Raw genomic sequence first — 20,256 nt, forward strand, 5'->3', positions numbered from 1 at the left:
GGATCCGGATCCGTTTTTTCAAACAAAAAAACGGGTCGAATACGGAATATAGTATTCCGACCCGTATTAGACCCGGATCCGGATATAAATGATTTAATAATTTATAAAAAATATATATTATCAATATAATTTGATTAGGATGATGTATTTGAGTAAAATCAATTTGATTTATTTTCTTATTTGGTTTTTTCTTTGCATTAGCTAGAAATTTGTTTACAAATATATCTTTTTCTCTTTTTGTTAGAAATTATAAATTTTGGCAAATTTGTTCGGGTAGACCCGACCCGGATCCGAGACTCGCCGGGTCCAGATCCGGAACACAGAATAAAAGACCCGTCGGGTAAACGGGTCGGATCCGGGTCCGGGTCCGGAATAATGAATTCCGGCCCGGACCCGGCCCGTTGACACCCCTAGGTGACCCCCTGGGAAATCCTCGTGTTGCACCCCTCCCTTTTTTGTTTCGAAATCCAAATTTCCCCTTCGTTCTTTATGCTGTAGTAATTTAGCTCCGTCGGAACGATTGCTTTTTATTTTGCTTCTCATCGAAGCATGAAGGCGGATCTGAAGGCGCGAGACAAGTCAGGAACGGTACGGCTGGATCGAAGCCCGGATCGTCGGTCAAAGTTGTCGGCGCAAATGTATAAGCGCAAGCGTGAAGGATCACTTTCAGGATAATTGAGAGTTGTGCGACGAGGGAAAAAAAAGGTGCAAAGCAACAAGAAAAAAATATAAAAGTAAATAAATAAAAGGATGAGAGGAAATTCATGAACTGACGCTTAGAATGAATTCGGGTCCAGAAAAGCCAAACTGCTTCACAGGACGTGGCAGTTTAAAAGAATAAAGCGAAAGGAACATGGCGGGTGCGATCATACCAGCACTAATGCACCGGATCCCATCAGAACTCCGAAGTTAAGCGTGCTTGGGCGACAGTAGTACTAGGATGGGTGACCCTAGGCCTGTCAACGGGTCGGGTCTAGACCCGGATCCGGATCGGATCCCTGAAATTTTTGCGGGTATGGGTACGGATTTAATTCCGTTAACCGGATCCGGATCCGTTTTTTCAAACAAAAAAACGGGTCGAATACGGAATATAGTATTCCGACCCGTATTAGACCCGGATCCGGATATAAATGATTTAATAATTTATAAAAAAATTATATTATCAATATAATTTGATTAGGATGATGTATTTGAGTAAAATCAATTTGATTTATTTTCTTATTTGGTTTTTTCTTTGCATTAGCTAGAAATTTGTTTACAAATATATCTTTTTCTCTTTTTGTTAGAAATTATAAATTTTGGCAAATTTGTTCGGGTAGACCCGACCCGGATCCGAGACTCGCCGGGTCCGGATCCGGAACACCGAATAAAAGACCCGTCGGGTAAACGGGTCGGATCCGGGTCCGGGTCCAGAATAATGAATTCCGGCCCGGACCCGGCACGTTGACACCCCTAGGTGACCCCCTGGGAAATCCTCGTGTTGCACCCCTCCCTTTTTTGTTTCGAAATCCAAATTTCCCCTTCGTTCTTTATGCTGTAGTAATTTAGCTCCGTCGGAACGATTGCTTTTTATTTTGCTTCTCATCGAAGCATGAAGGCGGATCTGAAGGCGCGAGACAAGTCAGGAACGGTACGGCTGGATCGAAGCCCGGATCGTCGGTCAAAGTTGTCGGCGCAAATGTATAAGCGCAAGCGTGAAGGATCACTTTCAGGATAATTGAGAGTTGTGCGACGAGGGAAAAAAAAGGTGCAAAGCAACAAGAAAAAAATATAAAAGTAAATAAATAAAAGGATGAGAGGAAATTCATGAACTGACGCTTAGAATGAATTCGGGTCCAGAAAAGCCAAACTGCTTCACAGGACGTGGCAGTTTAAAAGAATAAAGCGAAAGGAACATGGCGGGTGCGATCATACCAGCACTAATGCACCGGATCCCATCAGAACTCCGAAGTTAAGCGTGCTTGGGCGACAGTAGTACTAGGATGGGTGACCCTAGGCCTGTCAACGGGTCGGGTCTAGACCCGGATCCGGATCGGATCCCTGAAATTTTTGCGGGTATGGGTAGGGATTTAATTCCGTTATCCGGATCCGGATCCGTTTTTTCAAACAAAAAAACGGGTCGGATACGGAATATAGTATTCCGACCCGTATTAGACCCGGATCCGGATATAAATGATTTAATAATTTATAAAAAATATATATTATCAATATAATTTGATTAGGATGATGTATTTGAGTAAAATCAATTTGATTTATTTTCTTATTTGGTTTTTTCTTTGCATTAGTTAGAAATTAGTTTACAAATATATCTTTTTCTCTTTTTTGTTAGAAATTATAAATTTTGGCAAATTTGTTCGGGTAGACCCGACCCGGATCCGAGACTCGCCGGGTCCGGATCCGGAACACCGAATAAAAGACCCGTCGGGTAAACGGGTCGGATCCGGGTCCGGGTCCAGAATAATGAATTCCAGCCCGGACCCGGCACGTTGACACCCCTAGGTGACCCCCTGGGAAATCCTCGTGTTGCACCCCTCCCTTTTTTGTTTCGAAATCCAAATTTCCCCTTCGTTCTTTATGCTGTAGTAATTTAGCTCCGTCGGAACGATTGCTTTATATTTTGCTTTTTATCGAAGCATGAAGGCGGATCTGAAGGCGCGAGACAAGTCAGGAACGGTACGGCTGGATCGAAGCCCGGATCGTCGGTCAAAGTTGTCGGCGCAAATGTATAAGCGCAAGCGTGAAGGATCACTTTCAGGATAATTGAGAGTTGTGCGACGAGGGAAAAAAAAGGTGCAAAGCAACAAGAAAAAAATATAAAAGTAAATAAATAAAAGGATGAGAGGAAATTCATGAACTGACGCTTAGAATGAATTCGGGTCCAGAAAAGCCAAACTGCTTCACAGGACGTGGCAGTTTAAAAGAATAAAGCGAAAGGAACATGGCGGGTGCGATCATACCAGCACTAATGCACCGGATCCCATCAGAACTCCGAAGTTAAGCGTGCTTGGGCGACAGTAGTACTAGGATGGGTGACCCTAGGCCTGTCAACGGGTCGGGTCTAGACCCGGATCCGGATCGGATCCCTAAAATTTTTGCGGGTATGGGTAGGGATTTAATTCCGTTATCCGGATCCGGATCCGTTTTTTCAAACAAAAAAACGGGTCGGATACGGAATATAGTATTCCGACCCGTATTAGACCCGCATCCGGATATAAATGATTTAATAATTTATAAAAAATATATATTATCAATATAATTTGATTAGGATGATGTATTTGAGTAAAATCAATTTGATTTATTTTCTTATTTGGTTTTTTCTTTGCATTAGTTAGAAATTAGTTTACAAATATATCTTTTTCTCTTTTTTGTTAGAAATTATAAATTTTGGCAAATTTGTTCGGGTAGACCCGACCCGGATCCGAGACTCGCCGGGTCCGGATCCGGAACACCGAATAAAAGACCCGTCGGGTAAACGGGTCGGATCCGGGTCCGGGTCCAGAATAATGAATTCCGGCCCGGACCCGGCACGTTGACACCCCTAGGTGACCCCCTGGGAAATCCTCGTGTTGCACCCCTCCCTTTTTTGTTTCGAAATCCAAATTTCCCCTTCGTTCTTTATGCTGTAGTAATTTAGCTCCGTCGGAACGATTGCTTTATATTTTGCTTTTTATCGAAGCATGAACGCGGATCTGAAGGCGCGAGACAAGTCAGGAACGGTACGGCTGGATCGAAGCCCGGATCGTCGGTCAAAGTTGTCGGCGCAAATGTATAAGCGCAAGCGTGAAGGATCACTTTCAGGATAATTGAGAGTTGTGCGACGAGGGAAAAAAAAGGTGCAAAGCAACAAGAAAAAAATATAAAAGTAAATAAATAAAAGGATGAGAGGAAATTCATGAACTGACGCTTAGAATGAATTCGGGTCCAGAAAAGCCAAACTGCTTCACAGGACGTGGCAGTTTAAAAGAATAAAGCGAAAGAAACATGGCGGGTGCGATCATACCAGCACTAATGCACCAGATCCCATCAGAACTCCGAAGTTAAGCGTGCTTGGGCGAGAGTAGTACTAGGATGGGTGACCCCCTGGGAAGTTCTCGTGTTGCACCCCTCCCTTTTTTGTTTCGAAATCCAAATTTCCCCTTCGTTCTTTATGCTGTAGTAATTTAGCTCCGTCGGAACGATTGCTTTATATTTTGCTTCTTATCGAAGCATGAAGGCGAATCTGAAGGCGCGAGACAAGTCAGGAACGGTACGGCTGGATCGAAGCCCGGATCGTCGGTCAAAGTTGTCGGCGCAAATGTATAAGCGCAAGCGTGAAGGATCAATTTCAGGATAATTGAGAGGTGGGCGACGAGGGAAAAAAAAGGTGCAAAGCAACAAGAAAAAAAAATAAAAGTAAATAAATAAAAGGATGAGAAGAAATTCATGAATTGACGCTTAGAATGAATTCGGGTCCAGAAAAGCCAAACTGCTTCACAGGACGTGGCAGTTTAAAAGAATAAAGCGAAAGGAACATGGCGGGTGCGATCATACCAGCGCTAATGCACCGGATCCCATCAGAACTTCGAAGTTAAGCGTGCTTGGGCGACAGTAGTACTAGGATGGGTGACCCTAGGCCGGTCAACGGGTCGGGTCTACACCCGGATCCGGATCGGATCCCTGAAATTTTTGCGGGTATAGGTAGGGATTTAATTCCGTTATCCGGATCCGGATCCGTTTTTTCAAACAAAAAAACGGGTCGAATACGGAATATAGTATTCCGACCCGTATTAGACCCGGATCCGGATATAAATGATTTAATAATTTATAAAAAATATATATTATCAATATAATTTGATTAGGATGATGTATTTGAGTAAAATCAATTTGATTTATTTTCTTATTTGGTTTTTTCTTTGCATTAGCTAGAAATTTGTTTACAAATATATCTTTTTCTCTTTTTGTTAGAAATTATAAATTTTGGCAAATTTGTTCGGGTAGACCCGACCCGGATCCGAGACTCGCCGGGTCCAGATCCGGAACACAGAATAAAAGACCCGTCGGGTAAACGGGTCGGATCCGGGTCCGGGTCCGGAATAATGAATTCCGGCCCGGACCCGGCCCGTTGACACCCCTAGGTGACCCCCTGGGAAATCCTCGTGTTGCACCCCTCCCTTTTTTGTTTCGAAATCCAAATTTCCCCTTCGTTCTTTATGCTGTAGTAATTTAGCTCCGTCGGAACGATTGCTTTTTATTTTGCTTCTCATCGAAGCATGAAGGCGGATCTGAAGGCGCGAGACAAGTCAGGAACGGTACGGCTGGATCGAAGCCCGGATCGTCGGTCAAAGTTGTCGGCGCAAATGTATAAGCGCAAGCGTGAAGGATCACTTTCAGGATAATTGAGAGTTGTGCGACGAGGGAAAAAAAAGGTGCAAAGCAACAAGAAAAAAATATAAAAGTAAATAAATAAAAGGATGAGAGGAAATTCATGAACTGACGCTTAGAATGAATTCGGGTCCAGAAAAGCCAAACTGCTTCACAGGACGTGGCAGTTTAAAAGAATAAAGCGAAAGGAACATGGCGGGTGCGATCATACCAGCACTAATGCACCGGATCCCATCAGAACTCCGAAGTTAAGCGTGCTTGGGCGACAGTAGTACTAGGATGGGTGACCCTAGGCCTGTCAACGGGTCGGGTCTAGACCCGGATCCGGATCGGATCCCTGAAATTTTTGCGGGTATGGGTACGGATTTAATTCCGTTAACCGGATCCGGATCCGTTTTTTCAAACAAAAAAACGGGTCGAATACGGAATATAGTATTCCGACCCGTATTAGACCCGGATCCGGATATAAATGATTTAATAATTTATAAAAAAAATATATTATCAATATAATTTGATTAGGATGATGTATTTGAGTAAAATCAATTTGATTTATTTTCTTATTTGGTTTTTTCTTTGCATTAGCTAGAAATTTGTTTACAAATATATCTTTTTCTCTTTTTGTTAGAAATTATAAATTTTGGCAAATTTGTTCGGGTAGACCCGACCCGGATCCGAGACTCGCCGGGTCCGGATCCGGAACACCGAATAAAAGACCCGTCGGGTAAACGGGTCGGATCCGGGTCCGGGTCCAGAATAATGAATTCCGGCCCGGACCCGGCACGTTGACACCCCTAGGTGACCCCCTGGGAAATCCTCGTGTTGCACCCCTCCCTTTTTTGTTTCGAAATCCAAATTTCCCCTTCGTTCTTTATGCTGTAGTAATTTAGCTCCGTCGGAACGATTGCTTTTTATTTTGCTTCTCATCGAAGCATGAAGGCGGATCTGAAGGCGCGAGACAAGTCAGGAACGGTACGGCTGGATCGAAGCCCGGATCGTCGGTCAAAGTTGTCGGCGCAAATGTATAAGCGCAAGCGTGAAGGATCACTTTCAGGATAATTGAGAGTTGTGCGACGAGGGAAAAAAAAGGTGCAAAGCAACAAGAAAAAAATATAAAAGTAAATAAATAAAAGGATGAGAGGAAATTCATGAACTGATGCTTAGAATGAATTCGGGTCCAGAAAAGCCAAACTGCTTCACAGGACGTGGCAGTTTAAAAGAATAAAGCGAAAGGAACATGGCGGGTGCGATCATACCAGCACTAATGCACCGGATCCCATCAGAACTCCGAAGTTAAGCGTGCTTGGGCGACAGTAGTACTAGGATGGGTGACCCTAGGCCTGTCAACGGGTCGGGTCTAGACCCGGATCCGGATCGGATCCCTGAAATTTTTGCGGGTATGGGTACGGATTTAATTCCGTTAACCGGATCCGGATCCGTTTTTTCAAACAAAAAAACGGGTCGAATACGGAATATAGTATTCCGACCCGTATTAGACCCGGATCCGGATATAAATGATTTAATAATTTATAAAAAAAATATATTATCAATATAATTTGATTAGGATGATGTATTTGAGTAAAATCAATTTGATTTATTTTCTTATTTGGTTTTTTCTTTGCATTAGCTAGAAATTTGTTTACAAATATATCTTTTTCTCTTTTTGTTAGAAATTATAAATTTTGGCAAATTTGTTCGGGTAGACCCGACCCGGATCCGAGACTCGCCGGGTCCGGATCCGGAACACAGAATAAAAGACCCGTCGGGTAAACGGGTCGGATCCGGGTCCGGGTCCGGAATAATGAATTCCGGCCCGGACCCGGCCCGTTGACACCCCTAGGTGACCCCCTGGGAAATCCTCGTGTTGCACCCCTCCCTTTTTTGTTTCGAAATCCAAATTTCCCCTTCGTTCTTTATGCTGTAGTAATTTAGCTCCGTCGGAACGATTGCTTTTTATTTTGCTTCTCATCGAAGCATGAAGGCGGATCTGAAGGCGCGAGACAAGTCAGGAACGGTACGGCTGGATCGAAGCCCGGATCGTCGGTCAAAGTTGTCGGCGCAAATGTATAAGCGCAAGCGTGAAGGATCACTTTCAGGATAATTGAGAGTTGTGCGACGAGGGAAAAAAAAGGTGCAAAGCAACAAGAAAAAAATATAAAAGTAAATAAATAAAAGGATGAGAGGAAATTCATGAACTGACGCTTAGAATGAATTCGGGTCCAGAAAAGCCAAACTGCTTCACAGGACGTGGCAGTTTAAAAGAATAAAGCGAAAGAAACATGGCGGGTGCGATCATACCAGCACTAATGCACCGGATCCCATCAGAACTCCGAAGTTAAGCGTGCTTGGGCGACAGTAGTACTAGGATGGGTGACCCTAGGCCGGTCAACGGGTCGGGTCTACACCCGGATCCGGATCGGATCCCTGAAATTTTTGCGGGTATGGGTAGGGATTTAATTCCGTTATCCGGATCCGGATCCGTTTTTTCAAACAAAAAAACGGGTCGGATACGGAATATAGTATTCCGACCCGTATTAGACCCGGATCCGGAAATAAATGATTTAATAATTTATAAAAAATATATATTATCAATATAATTTGATTAGGATGATGTATTTGAGTAAAATCAATTTGATTTATTTTCTTATTTGGTTTTTTCTTTGCATTAGCTAGAAATTTGTTTACAAATATATCTTTTTCTCTTTTTTGTTAGAAATTATAAATTTTGGCAAATTTGTTCGGGTAGACCCGACCCGGATCCGAGACTCGCCGGGTCCGGATCCGGAACACAGAATAAAAGACCCGTCGGGTAAACCGGTCGGATCCGGAATAATGAATTCCGGCCCGGACCCGGCCCGTTGACACCCCTAGGTGACCCCCTGGGAAATCCTCGTGTTGCACCCCTCCCTTTTTGGTTTCGAAATCCAAATTTCCCCTTCGTTCTTTATGCTGTAGTAATTTAGCTCCGTCGGAACGACTGCTTTTTATTTTGCTTCTCATCGAAGCATGAAGGCGGATCTGAAGGCGCGAGACAAGTCAGGAACGGTACGGCTGGATCGAAGCCCGGATCGTCGGTCAAAGTTGTCGGCGCAAATGTATAAGCGCAAGCGTGAAGGATCAATTTCAGGATAATTGAGAGTTGCGCGACGAGGGAAAAAAAAATGGTGCAAATCAACAAGAAAAAAATGTAAAAGTAAATAAATAAAAGGATGAGGGGAAATTCTTGAATTGACGCTTAAAATGAATTGGGGTCCATAAAAGCCACACTGCTTCACAGGACGGGGCAGTTTAAAAGAATAAAGCGAAAGGAACATGGCGGGTGCGATCATACCAGCACTAATGCACCGGATCCCATCAGAACTCCGAAGTTAAGCGTGCTTGGGCGAGAGTAGTACTAGGATGGGTGACCCCCTGGGAAGTCCTCGTGTTGCACCCCTCCCTTTTTTGTTTCGAAATCCAAATTTCCCCTTCGTTCTTTATGCTGTAGTAATTTAGCTCCGTCGGAACGATTGCTTTATATTTTGCTTCTTATCGAAGCATGAAGGCGGATCTGAAGGCGCGAGACAAGTCAGGAACGGTGCGGCTGGATCGAAGCCCGGATCGTCGGTCAAAGTTGTCGGCGCAAATGTATAAGCGCAAGCGTGAAGGATCACTTTCAGGATAATTGAGAGTTGTGCGACGAGGGAAAAAAAAGGTGCAAAGCAACAAGAAAAAAATATAAAAGTAAATAAATAAAAGGATGAGAGGAAATTCATGAACTGACGCTTAGAATGAATTCGGGTCCAGAAAAGCCAAACTGCTTCACAGGACGTGGCAGTTTAAAAGAATAAAGCGAAAGGAACATGGCGGGTGCGATCATACCAGCACTAATGCACCGGATCCCATCAGAACTCCGAAGTTAAGCGTGCTTGGGCGACAGTAGTACTAGGATGGGTGACCCTAGGCCTGTCAACGGGTCGGGTCTAGACCCGGATCCGGATCGGATCCCTGAAATTTTTGCGGGTATGGGTACGGATTTAATTCCGTTAACCGGATCCGGATCCGTTTTTTCAAACAAAAAAACGGGTCGAATACGGAATATAGTATTCCGACCCGTATTAGACCCGGATCCGGATATAAATGATTTAATAATTTATAAAAAAAATATATTATCAATATAATTTGATTAGGATGATGTATTTGAGTAAAATCAATTTGATTTATTTTCTTATTTGGTTTTTTCTTTGCATTAGTTAGAAATTTGTTTACAAATATATCTTTTTCTCTTTTTGTTAGAAATTATAAATTTTGGCAAATTTGTTCGGGTAGACCCGACCCGGATCCGAGACTCGCCGGGTCCGGATCCGGAACACAGAATAAAAGACCCGTCGGGTAAACGGGTCGGATCCGGGTCCGGGTCCGGAATAATGAATTCCGGCCCGGACCCGGCCCGTTGACACCCCTAGGTGACCCCCTGGGAAATCCTCGTGTTGCACCCCTCCCTTTTTTGTTTCGAAATCCAAATTTCCCCTTCGTTCTTTATGCTGTAGTAATTTAGCTCCGTCGGAACGATTGCTTTTTATTTTGCTTCTCATCGAAGCATGAAGGCGGATCTGAAGGCGCGAGACAAGTCAGGAACGGTACGGCTGGATCGAAGCCCGGATCGTCGGTCAAAGTTGTCGGCGCAAATGTATAAGCGCAAGCGTGAAGGATCACTTTCAGGATAATTGAGAGTTGTGCGACGAGGGAAAAAAAAGGTGCAAAGCAACAAGAAAAAAATATAAAAGTAAATAAATAAAAGGATGAGAGGAAATTCATGAACTGATGCTTAGAATGAATTCGGGTCCAGAAAAGCCAAACTGCTTCACAGGACGTGGCAGTTTAAAAGAATAAAGCGAAAGGAACATGGCGGGTGCGATCATACCAGCACTAATGCACCGGATCCCATCAGAACTCCGAAGTTAAGCGTGCTTGGGCGACAGTAGTACTAGGATGGGTGACCCTAGGCCTGTCAACGGGTCGGGTCTAGACCCGGATCCGGATCGGATCCCTAAAATTTTTGCGGGTATGGGTAGGGATTTAATTCCGTTATCCGGATCCGGATCCGTTTTTTCAAACAAAAAAACGGGTCGGATACGGAATATAGTATTCCGACCCGTATTAGACCCGCATCCGGATATAAATGATTTAATAATTTATAAAAAATATATATTATCAATATAATTTGATTAGGATGATGTATTTGAGTAAAATCAATTTGATTTATTTTCTTATTTGGTTTTTTCTTTGCATTAGTTAGAAATTAGTTTACAAATATATCTTTTTCTCTTTTTTGTTAGAAATTATAAATTTTGGCAAATTTGTTCGGGTAGACCCGACCCGGATCCGAGACTCGCCGGGTCCGGATCCGGAACACCGAATAAAAGACCCGTCGGGTAAACGGGTCGGATCCGGGTCCGGGTCCAGAATAATGAATTCCGGCCCGGACCCGGCACGTTGACACCCCTAGGTGACCCCCTGGGAAATCCTCGTGTTGCACCCCTCCCTTTTTTGTTTCGAAATCCAAATTTCCCCTTCGTTCTTTATGCTGTAGTAATTTAGCTCCGTCGGAACGATTGCTTTATATTTTGCTTTTTATCGAAGCATGAACGCGAATCTGAAGGCGCGAGACAAGTCAGGAACGGTACGGCTGGATCGAAGCCCGGATCGTCGGTCAAAGTTGTCGGCGCAAATGTATAAGCGCAAGCGTGAAGGATCACTTTCAGGATAATTGAGAGTTGTGCGACGAGGGAAAAAAAAGGTGCAAAGCAACAAGAAAAAAATATAAAAGTAAATAAATAAAAGGATGAGAGGAAATTCATGAACTGACGCTTAGAATGAATTCGGGTCCAGAAAAGCCAAACTGCTTCACAGGACGTGGCAGTTTAAAAGAATAAAGCGAAAGAAACATGGCGGGTGCGATCATACCAGCACTAATGCACCGGATCCCATCAGAACTCCGAAGTTAAGCGTGCTTGGGCGACAGTAGTACTAGGATGGGTGACCCTAGGCCGGTCAACGGGTCGGGTCTACACCCGGATCCGGATCGGATCCCTGAAATTTTTGCGGGTATGGGTAGGGATTTAATTCCGTTATCCGGATCCGGATCCGTTTTTTCAAACAAAAAAACGGGTCGGATACGGAATATAGTATTCCGACCCGTATTAGACCCGGATCCGGAAATAAATGATTTAATAATTTATAAAAAATATATATTATCAATATAATTTGATTAGGATGATGTATTTGAGTAAAATCAATTTGATTTATTTTCTTATTTGGTTTTTTCTTTGCATTAGCTAGAAATTTGTTTACAAATATATCTTTTTCTCTTTTTTGTTAGAAATTATAAATTTTGGCAAATTTGTTCGGGTAGACCCGACCCGGATCCGAGACTCGCCGGGTCCGGATCCGGAACACAGAATAAAAGACCCGTCGGGTAAACCGGTCGGATCCGGAATAATGAATTCCGGCCCGGACCCGGCCCGTTGACACCCCTAGGTGACCCCCTGGGAAATCCTCGTGTTGCACCCCTCCCTTTTTTGTTTCGAAATCCAAATTTCCCCTTCGTTCTTTATGCTGTAGTAATTTAGCTCCGTCGGAACGATTGCTTTTTATTTTGCTTCTCATCGAAGCATGAAGGCGGATCTGAAGGCGCGAGACAAGTCAGGAACGGTACGGCTGGATCGAAGCCCGGATCGTCGGTCAAAGTTGTCGGCGCAAATGTATAAGCGCAAGCGTGAAGGATCACTTTCAGGATAATTGAGAGTTGTGCGACGAGGGAAAAAAAAGGTGCAAAGCAACAAGAAAAAATATAAAAGTAAATAAATAAAAGGATGAGAGGAAATTCATGAACTGACGCTTAGAATGAATTCGGGTCCAGAAAAGCCAAACTGCTTCACAGGACGTGGCAGTTTAAAAGAATAAAGCGAAAGGAACATGGCGGGTGCGATCATACCAGCACTAATGCACCGGATCCCATCAGAACTCCGAAGTTAAGCGTGCTTGGGCGACAGTAGTACTAGGATGGGTGACCCTAGGCCTGTCAACGGGTCGGGTCTAGACCCGGATCCGGATCGGATCCCTGAAATTTTTGCGGGTATGGGTACGGATTTAATTCCGTTAACCGGATCCGGATCCGTTTTTTCAAACAAAAAAACGGGTCGAATACGGAATATAGTATTCCGACCCGTATTAGACCCGGATCCGGATATAAATGATTTAATAATTTATAAAAAAAATATATTATCAATATAATTTGATTAGGATGATGTATTTGAGTAAAATCAATTTGATTTATTTTCTTATTTGGTTTTTTCTTTGCATTAGTTAGAAATTTGTTTACAAATATATCTTTTTCTCTTTTTGTTAGAAATTATAAATTTTGGCAAATTTGTTCGGGTAGACCCGACCCGGATCCGAGACTCGCCGGGTCCGGATCCGGAACACAGAATAAAAGACCCGTCGGGTAAACGGGTCGGATCCGGGTCCGGGTCCGGAATAATGAATTCCGGCCCGGACCCGGCCCGTTGACACCCCTAGGTGACCCCCTGGGAAATCCTCGTGTTGCACCCCTCCCTTTTTTGTTTCGAAATCCAAATTTCCCCTTCGTTCTTTATGCTGTAGTAATTTAGCTCCGTCGGAACGATTGCTTTTTATTTTGCTTCTCATCGAAGCATGAAGGCGGATCTGAAGGCGCGAGACAAGTCAGGAACGGTACGGCTGGATCGAAGCCCGGATCGTCGGTCAAAGTTGTCGGCGCAAATGTATAAGCGCAAGCGTGAAGGATCACTTTCAGGATAATTGAGAGTTGTGCGACGAGGGAAAAAAAAGGTGCAAAGCAACAAGAAAAAAATATAAAAGTAAATAAATAAAAGGATGAGAGGAAATTCATGAACTGACGCTTAGAATGAATTCGGGTCCAGAAAAGCCAAACTGCTTCACAGGACGTGGCAGTTTAAAAGAATAAAGCGAAAGGAACATGGCGGGTGCGATCATACCAGCACTAATGCACCGGATCCCATCAGAACTCCGAAGTTAAGCGTGCTTGGGCGACAGTAGTACTAGGATGGGTGACCCTAGGCCTGTCAACGGGTCGGGTCTAGACCCGGATCCGGATCGGATCCCTGAAATTTTTGCGGGTATGGGTACGGATTTAATTCCGTTAACCGGATCCGGATCCGTTTTTTCAAACAAAAAAACGGGTCGAATACGGAATATAGTATTCCGACCCGTATTAGACCCGGATCCGGATATAAATGATTTAATAATTTATAAAAAAAATATATTATCAATATAATTTGATTAGGATGATGTATTTGAGTAAAATCAATTTGATTTATTTTCTTATTTGGTTTTTTCTTTGCATTAGCTAGAAATTTGTTTACAAATATATCTTTTTCTCTTTTTGTTAGAAATTATAAATTTTGGCAAATTTGTTCGGGTAGACCCGACCCGGATCCGAGACTCGCCGGGTCCGGATCCGGAACACAGAATAAAAGACCCGTCGGGTAAACGGGTCGGATCCGGGTCCGGGTCCGGAATAATGAATTCCGGCCCGGACCCGGCCCGTTGACACCCCTAGGTGACCCCCTGGGAAATATTCGTGTTGCACCCCTCCCTTTTTTGTTTCGAAATCCAAATTTCCCCTTCGTTCTTTATGCTGTAGTAATTTAGCTCCGTCGGAACGATTGCTTTTTATTTTGCTTCTCATCGAAGCATGAAGGCGGATCTGAAGGCGCGAGACAAGTCAGGAACGGTACGGCTGGATCGAAGCCCGGATCGTCGGTCAAAGTTGTCGGCGCAAATGTATAAGCGCAAGCGTGAAGGATCAATTTCAGGATAATTGAGAGTTGCGCGACGAGGGAAAAAAAAATGGTGCAAATCAACAAGAAAAAAATGTAAAAGTAAATAAATAAAAGGATGAGGGGAAATTCTTGAATTGACGCTTAAAATGAATTGGGGTCCATAAAAGCCACACTGCTTCACAGGACGGGGCAGTTTAAAAGAATAAAGCGAAAGGAACATGGCGGGTGCGATCATACCAGCACTAATGCACCGGATCCCATCAGAACTCCGAAGTTAAGCGTGCTTGGGCGAGAGTAGTACTAGGATGGGTGACCCCCTGGGAAGTCCTCGTGTTGCACCCCTCCCTTTTTTGTTTCGAAATCCAAATTTCCCCTTCGTTCTTTATGCTGTAGTAATTTAGCTCCGTCGGAACGATTGCTTTATATTTTGCTTCTTATCGAAGCATGAAGGCGGATCTGAAGGCGCGAGACAAGTCAGGAACGGTACGGCTGGATCGAAGCCCGGATCGTCGGTCAAAGTTGTCGGCGCAAATGTATAAGCGCAAGCGTGAAGGATCACTTTCAGGATAATTGAGAGTTGTGCGACGAGGGAAAAAAAAGGTGCAAAGCAACAAGAAAAAAATATAAAAGTAAATAAATAAAAGGATGAGAGGAAATTCATGAACTGACGCTTAGAATGAATTCGGGTCCAGAAAAGCCAAACTGCTTCACAGGACGTGGCAGTTTAAAAGAATAAAGCGAAAGGAACATGGCGGGTGCGATCATACCAGCACTAATGCACCGGATCCCATCAGAACTCCGAAGTTAAGCGTGCTTGGGCGACAGTAGTACTAGGATGGGTGACCCTAGGCCTGTCAACGGGTCGGGTCTAGACCCGGATCCGGATCGGATCCCTGAAATTTTTGCGGGTATGGGTACGGATTTAATTCCGTTAACCGGATCCGGATCCGTTTTTTCAAACAAAAAAACGGGTCGAATACGGAATATAGTATTCCGACCCGTATTAGACCCGGATCCGGATATAAATGATTTAATAATTTATAAAAAAAATATATTATCAATATAATTTGATTAGGATGATGTATTTGAGTAAAATCAATTTGATTTATTTTCTTATTTGGTTTTTTCTTTGCATTAGTTAGAAATTTGTTTACAAATATATCTTTTTCTCTTTTTGTTAGAAATTATAAATTTTGGCAAATTTGTTCGGGTAGACCCGACCCGGATCCGAGACTCGCCGGGTCCGGATCCGGAACACAGAATAAAAGACCCGTCGGGTAAACGGGTCGGATCCGGGTCCGGGTCCGGAATAATGAATTCCGGCCCGGACCCGGCCCGTTGACACCCCTAGGTGACCCCCTGGGAAATCCTCGTGTTGCACCCCTCCCTTTTTTGTTTCGAAATCCAAATTTCCCCTTCGTTCTTTATGCTGTAGTAATTTAGCTCCGTCGGAACGATTGCTTTTTATTTTGCTTCTCATCGAAGCATGAAGGCGGATCTGAAGGCGCGAGACAAGTCAGGAACGGTACGGCTGGATCGAAGCCCGGATCGTCGGTCAAAGTTGTCGGCGCAAATGTATAAGCGCAAGCGTGAAGGATCACTTTCAGGATAATTGAGAGTTGTGCGACGAGGGAAAAAAAAGGTGCAAAGCAACAAGAAAAAAATATAAAAGTAAATAAATAAAAGGATGAGAGGAAATTCATGAACTGATGCTTAGAATGAATTCGGGTCCAGAAAAGCCAAACTGCTTCACAGGACGTGGCAGTTTAAAAGAATAAAGCGAAAGGAACATGGCGGGTGCGATCATACCAGCACTAATGCACCGGATCCCATCAGAACTCCGAAGTTAAGCGTGCTTGGGCGACAGTAGTACTAGGATGGGTGACCCTAGGCCTGTCAACGGGTCGGGTCTAGACCCGGATCCGGATCGGATCCCTGAAATTTTTGCGGGTATGGGTACGGATTTAATTCCGTTAACCGGATCCGGATCCGTTTTTTCAAACAAAAAAACGGGTCGAATACGGAATATAGTATTCCGACCCGTATTAGACCCGGATCCGGATATAAATGATTTAATAATTTATAAAAAAAATATATTATCAATATAATTTGATTAGGATGATGTATTTGAGTAAAATCAATTTGATTTATTTTCTTATTTGGTTTTTTCTTTGCATTAGCTAGAAATTTGTTTACAAATATATCTTTTTCTCTTTTTGTTAGAAATTATAAATTTTGGCAAATTTGTTCGGGTAGACCCGACCCGGATCCGAGACTCGCCGGGTCCGGATCCGGAACACAGAATAAAAGACCCGTCGGGTAAACGGGTCGGATCCGGGTCCGGGTCCGGAATAATGAATTCCGGCCCGGACCCGGCCCGTTGACACCCCTAGGTGACCCCCTGGGAAATCCTCGTGTTGCACCCCTCCCTTTTTTGTTTCGAAATCCAAATTTCCCCTTCGTTCTTTATGCTGTAGTAATTTAGCTCCGTCGGAACGACTGCTTTTTATTTTGCTTCTCATCGAAGCATGAAGGCGGATCTGAAGGCGCGAGACAAGTCAGGAACGGTACGGCTGGATCGAAGCCCGGATCGTCGGTCAAAGTTGTCGGCGCAAATGTATAAGCGCAAGCGTGAAGGATCAATTTCAGGATAATTGAGAGTTGCGCGACGAGGGAAAAAAAAATGGTGCAAATCAACAAGAAAAAAATGTAAAAGTAAATAAATAAAAGGATGAGGGGAAATTCTTGAATTGACGCTTAAAATGAATTGGGGTCCATAAAAGCCACACTGCTTCACAGGACGGGGCAGTTTAAAAGAATAAAGCGAAAGGAACATGGCGGGTGCGATCATACCAGCACTAATGCACCGGATCCCATCAGAACTCCGAAGTTAAGCGTGCTTGGGCGAGAGTAGTACTAGGATGGGTGACCCCCTGGGAAGTCCTCGTGTTGCACCCCTCCCTTTTTTGTTTCGAAATCCAAATTTCCCCTTCGTTCTTTATGCTGTAGTAATTTAGCTCCGTCGGAACGATTGCTTTATATTTTGCTTCTTATCGAAGCATGAAGGCGGATCTGAAGGCGCGAGACAAGTCAGGAACGGTGCGGCTGGATCGAAGCCCGGATCGTCGGTCAAAGTTGTCGGCGCAAATGTATAAGCGCAAGCGTGAAGGATCACTTTCAGGATAATTGAGAGTTGTGCGACGAGGGAAAAAAAAGGTGCAAAGCAACAAGAAAAAAATATAAAAGTAAATAAATAAAAGGATGAGAGGAAATTCATGAACTGACGCTTAGAATGAATTCGGGTCCAGAAAAGCCAAACTGCTTCACAGGACGTGGCAGTTTAAAAGAATAAAGCGAAAGGAACATGGCGGGTGCGATCATACCAGCACTAATGCACCGGATCCCATCAGAACTCCGAAGTTAAGCGTGCTTGGGCGACAGTAGTACTAGGATGGGTGACCCTAGGCCTGTCAACGGGTCGGGTCTAGACCCGGATCCGGATCGGATCCCTGAAATTTTTGCGGGTATGGGTACGGATTTAATTCCGTTAACCGGATCCGGATCCGTTTTTTCAAACAAAAAAACGGGTCGAATACGGAATATAGTATTCCGACCCGTATTAGACCCGGATCCGGATATAAATGATTTAATAATTTATAAAAAAAATATATTATCAATATAATTTGATTAGGATGATGTATTTGAGTAAAATCAATTTGATTTATTTTCTTATTTGGTTTTTTCTTTGCATTAGTTAGAAATTTGTTTACAAATATATCTTTTTCTCTTTTTGTTAGAAATTATAAATTTTGGCAAATTTGTTCGGGTAGACCCGACCCGGATCCGAGACTCGCCGGGTCCGGATCCGGAACACAGAATAAAAGACCCGTCGGGTAAACGGGTCGGATCCGGGTCCGGGTCCGGAATAATGAATTCCGGCCCGTTGACACCCCTAGGTGACCCCCTGGGAAATCCTCGTGTTGCACCCCTCCCTTTTTTGTTTCGAAATCCAAATTTCCCCTTCGTTCTTTATGCTGTAGTAATTTAGCTCCGTCGGAACGATTGCTTTTTATTTTGCTTCTCATCGAAGCATGAAGGCGGATCTGAAGGCGCGAGACAAGTCAGGAACGGTACGGCTGGATCGAAGCCCGGATCGTCGGTCAAAGTTGTCGGCGCAAATGTATAAGCGCAAGCGTGAAGGATCACTTTCAGGATAATTGAGAGTTGTGCGACGAGGGAAAAAAAAGGTGCAAAGCAACAAGAAAAAAATATAAAAGTAAATAAATAAAAGGATGAGAGGAAATTCATGAACTGACGCTTAGAATGAATTCGGGTCCAGAAAAGCCAAACTGCTTCACAGGACGTGGCAGTTTAAAAGAATAAAGCGAAAGGAACATGGCGGGTGCGATCATACCAGCACTAATGCACCGGATCCCATCAGAACTCCGAAGTTAAGCGTGCTTGGGCGACAGTAGTACTAGGATGGGTGACCCTAGGCCTGTCAACGGGTCGGGTCTAGACCCGGATCCGGATCGGATCCCTAAAATTTTTGCGGGTATGGGTAGGGATTTAATTCCGTTATCCGGATCCGGATCCGTTTTTTCAAACAAAAAAACGGGTCGGATACGGAATATAGTATTCCGACCCGTATTAGACCCGCATCCGGATATAAATGATTTAATAATTTATAAAAAATATATATTATCAATATAATTTGATTAGGATGATGTATTTGAGTAAAATCAATTTGATTTATTTTCTTATTTGGTTTTTTCTTTGCATTAGTTAGAAATTAGTTTACAAATATATCTTTTTCTCTTTTTTGTTAGAAATTATAAATTTTGGCAAATTTGTTCGGGTAGACCCGACCCGGATCCGAGACTCGCCGGGTCCGGATCCGGAACACCGAATAAAAGACCCGTCGGGTAAACGGGTCGGATCCGGGTCCGGGTCCAGAATAATGAATTCCGGCCCGGACCCGGCACGTTGACACCCCTAGGTGACCCCCTGGGAAATCCTCGTGTTGCACCCCTCCCTTTTTTGTTTCGAAATCCAAATTTCCCCTTCGTTCTTTATGCTGTAGTAATTTAGCTCCGTCGGAACGATTGCTTTATATTTTGCTTTTTATCGAAGCATGAACGCGGATCTGAAGGCGCGAGACAAGTCAGGAACGGTACGGCTGGATCGAAGCCCGGATCGTCGGTCAAAGTTGTCGGCGCAAATGTATAAGCGCAAGCGTGAAGGATCACTTTCAGGATAATTGAGAGTTGTGCGACGAGGGAAAAAAAAGGTGCAAAGCAACAAGAAAAAAATATAAAAGTAAATAAATAAAAGGATGAGAGGAAATTCATGAACTGACGCTTAGAATGAATTCGGGTCCAGAAAAGCCAAACTGCTTCACAGGACGTGGCAGTTTAAAAGAATAAAGCGAAAGAAACATGGCGGGTGCGATCATACCAGCACTAATGCACCGGATCCCATCAGAACTCCGAAGTTAAGCGTGCTTGGGCGACAGTAGTACTAGGATGGGTGACCCTAGGCCGGTCAACGGGTCGGGTCTACACCCGGATCCGGATCGGATCCCTGAAATTTTTGCGGGTATGGGTAGGGATTTAATTCCGTTATCCGGATCCGGATCCGTTTTTTCAAACAAAAAAACGGGTCGGATACGGAATATAGTATTCCGACCCGTATTAGACCCGGATCCGGAAATAAATGATTTAATAATTTATAAAAAATATATATTATCAATATAATTTGATTAGGATGATGTATTTGAGTAAAATCAATTTGATTTATTTTCTTATTTGGTTTTTTCTTTGCATTAGCTAGAAATTTGTTTACAAATATATCTTTTTCTCTTTTTTGTTAGAAATTATAAATTTTGGCAAATTTGTTCGGGTAGACCCGACCCGGATCCGAGACTCGCCGGGTCCGGATCCGGAACACAGAATAAAAGACCCGTCGGGTAAACCGGTCGGATCCGGAATAATGAATTCCGGCCCGGACCCGGCCCGTTGACACCCCTAGGTGACCCCCTGGGAAATCCTCGTGTTGCACCCCTCCCTTTTTT

The 20,256-nt window shown here is 43.7% G+C and overlaps 4 non-coding genes and 17 pseudogenes across 4 annotated transcripts; all 21 read left to right on the forward strand.

Moving 5' to 3' along the window:
* Positions 1–858: 858 nt before the first annotated feature.
* LOC140019190 (5S ribosomal RNA) lies at positions 859–976 on the forward strand (annotated as a pseudogene).
* Positions 977–1,900: 924 nt separating this feature from the next.
* LOC140019191 (5S ribosomal RNA) lies at positions 1,901–2,018 on the forward strand (annotated as a pseudogene).
* Positions 2,019–2,943: 925 nt separating this feature from the next.
* Positions 2,944–3,061, forward strand: LOC140019192 (5S ribosomal RNA; annotated as a pseudogene).
* Positions 3,062–3,986: 925 nt separating this feature from the next.
* On the forward strand, positions 3,987–4,105 carry LOC140017617 (5S ribosomal RNA). Its single transcript, XR_011823925.1, has one exon. It is a non-coding gene; the product is annotated as a 5S ribosomal RNA (ribosomal RNA).
* Positions 4,106–4,516: 411 nt separating this feature from the next.
* Positions 4,517–4,634, forward strand: LOC140020441 (5S ribosomal RNA; annotated as a pseudogene).
* A 924-nt stretch (positions 4,635–5,558) lies between these two features.
* LOC140019193 (5S ribosomal RNA) lies at positions 5,559–5,676 on the forward strand (annotated as a pseudogene).
* A 924-nt stretch (positions 5,677–6,600) lies between these two features.
* LOC140019194 (5S ribosomal RNA) lies at positions 6,601–6,718 on the forward strand (annotated as a pseudogene).
* A 924-nt stretch (positions 6,719–7,642) lies between these two features.
* LOC140018424 (5S ribosomal RNA) lies at positions 7,643–7,760 on the forward strand (annotated as a pseudogene).
* A 915-nt stretch (positions 7,761–8,675) lies between these two features.
* Positions 8,676–8,794, forward strand: LOC140017197 (5S ribosomal RNA). Its single transcript, XR_011823510.1, has one exon. It is a non-coding gene; the product is annotated as a 5S ribosomal RNA (ribosomal RNA).
* Positions 8,795–9,205: 411 nt separating this feature from the next.
* LOC140019195 (5S ribosomal RNA) lies at positions 9,206–9,323 on the forward strand (annotated as a pseudogene).
* A 924-nt stretch (positions 9,324–10,247) lies between these two features.
* LOC140019196 (5S ribosomal RNA) lies at positions 10,248–10,365 on the forward strand (annotated as a pseudogene).
* Positions 10,366–11,290: 925 nt separating this feature from the next.
* Positions 11,291–11,408, forward strand: LOC140018425 (5S ribosomal RNA; annotated as a pseudogene).
* A 912-nt stretch (positions 11,409–12,320) lies between these two features.
* LOC140019197 (5S ribosomal RNA) lies at positions 12,321–12,438 on the forward strand (annotated as a pseudogene).
* A 924-nt stretch (positions 12,439–13,362) lies between these two features.
* On the forward strand, positions 13,363–13,480 carry LOC140019200 (5S ribosomal RNA; annotated as a pseudogene).
* Positions 13,481–14,406: 926 nt separating this feature from the next.
* Positions 14,407–14,525, forward strand: LOC140017198 (5S ribosomal RNA). The gene has a single exon (XR_011823511.1). It is a non-coding gene; the product is annotated as a 5S ribosomal RNA (ribosomal RNA).
* A 411-nt stretch (positions 14,526–14,936) lies between these two features.
* On the forward strand, positions 14,937–15,054 carry LOC140019201 (5S ribosomal RNA; annotated as a pseudogene).
* Positions 15,055–15,978: 924 nt separating this feature from the next.
* On the forward strand, positions 15,979–16,096 carry LOC140019202 (5S ribosomal RNA; annotated as a pseudogene).
* A 926-nt stretch (positions 16,097–17,022) lies between these two features.
* Positions 17,023–17,141, forward strand: LOC140017199 (5S ribosomal RNA). Its single transcript, XR_011823512.1, has one exon. It is a non-coding gene; the product is annotated as a 5S ribosomal RNA (ribosomal RNA).
* A 411-nt stretch (positions 17,142–17,552) lies between these two features.
* On the forward strand, positions 17,553–17,670 carry LOC140019203 (5S ribosomal RNA; annotated as a pseudogene).
* A 913-nt stretch (positions 17,671–18,583) lies between these two features.
* On the forward strand, positions 18,584–18,701 carry LOC140019204 (5S ribosomal RNA; annotated as a pseudogene).
* A 925-nt stretch (positions 18,702–19,626) lies between these two features.
* LOC140018426 (5S ribosomal RNA) lies at positions 19,627–19,744 on the forward strand (annotated as a pseudogene).
* The last annotated feature ends 512 nt before the right edge of the window (positions 19,745–20,256 follow it).

The sequence above is a fragment of the Coffea arabica genome, chromosome 11c (assembly GCF_036785885.1).
Source record: "Coffea arabica cultivar ET-39 chromosome 11c, Coffea Arabica ET-39 HiFi, whole genome shotgun sequence".
In the NCBI taxonomy this organism is placed as follows: domain Eukaryota; kingdom Viridiplantae; phylum Streptophyta; class Magnoliopsida; order Gentianales; family Rubiaceae; genus Coffea; species Coffea arabica.